This window comes from Colobus angolensis, unplaced genomic scaffold, assembly GCF_000951035.1.
Source record: "Colobus angolensis palliatus isolate OR3802 unplaced genomic scaffold, Cang.pa_1.0 Scaffold565, whole genome shotgun sequence".
In the NCBI taxonomy this organism is placed as follows: domain Eukaryota; kingdom Metazoa; phylum Chordata; class Mammalia; order Primates; family Cercopithecidae; genus Colobus; species Colobus angolensis.
This window is the reverse complement of record NW_012119210.1, coordinates 37,283-38,237: the sequence shown is the minus strand read 5'-3', so window position 1 is coordinate 38,237 and position 955 is coordinate 37,283. Positions and strand designations below refer to the sequence as shown.

The 955-nt window shown below is 43.4% G+C and overlaps 1 protein-coding gene and 1 pseudogene across 1 annotated transcript in view; both read right to left on the bottom strand.

Annotated features, from left to right (window-relative positions):
- The window catches only part of LOC105525902, a 15,002-nt pseudogene extending 14,828 nt beyond the window's left edge, over positions 1-174 (bottom strand).
- DUSP18 (dual specificity phosphatase 18) overlaps positions 1-955 on the bottom strand; it is a 22,963-nt gene that overhangs the window by 10,229 nt on the left and 11,779 nt on the right. The window lies entirely within an intron of this gene.

Sequence of the window (955 nt, the reverse complement as noted above, 5' to 3'; positions counted from 1 at the left end):
GATTACAGGCATGAGCCACTGCACTTGGCCTCTAAGGACATTTAGATTTAACATCCCAGGATAGGAAAGCAGGGCTGTGTGCTTCAAGGTCAAGAGCTACCTGCCCCTGGGATTTGTAATTAGATCACCATCTCAACATTGGTCATTCCGAGAAATCCTCAGGGCCAACAGCATGTTCCTGTTTATCTGACAGGGCATTATAAACTTCACAGAAACTTCTCAAACCAAATTTAATTGACTTTGGAAAGAAAGTCATTCCTCACTTTTGGAGAATGTTAAAGGTTCATGTAATCAAACAGAGGCCTAGAATCCCTGTTCTAAGCCAGGGTGTTAGGCTATGGGACCATTTCTTTCTCCCCTACTATGGGACTGCATTCAAACCTCAACATGACCTTCTTCCTAGGTTGTCTGAGTAAAAGGTTGCTCTACTCTGAGTCCAAAAGAACAGCGTGAACTGTTTGGGAAAAGGACGTGGACCCTCTCAAAAGCCCTCAACCTTAACCTCTCCCACTTAGGAGATGAAATCCTGGTCTCATCATGTCCAATTCTGAATATTTAAAAAGAGAATTAGAAAGGAGGAATGGCTGGGCCCAGTGGCTCATGCCTGTAATCCCAGCACTTTGGGAGGCTGAGGCGGGCAGATCACCTGAGGTCAGGAGTCCGAGACCAGCCTGGCCAACATGGTGAAACCCTATCTCTATTTTGTATAAAAATATAAAAAGTGATTAAAACTTAAAAAAGGAGGAATGAAAATTATGTTTACTCAACTATGAAAAAATGCTCAGGAGGAAGGACCTAGATCACAATACTAACATGTTGACTTGGTTAGGAAGATAGGGATATTGTGGCTGGACCATATTTGTTTTCCTTTTTCTACGAATGAGCATGTAAAATGAATTTCTGTGCTGGGTGCAGTGGCTCACACCTGTAATCCCAGCACTTTGGGAGGCTGAGG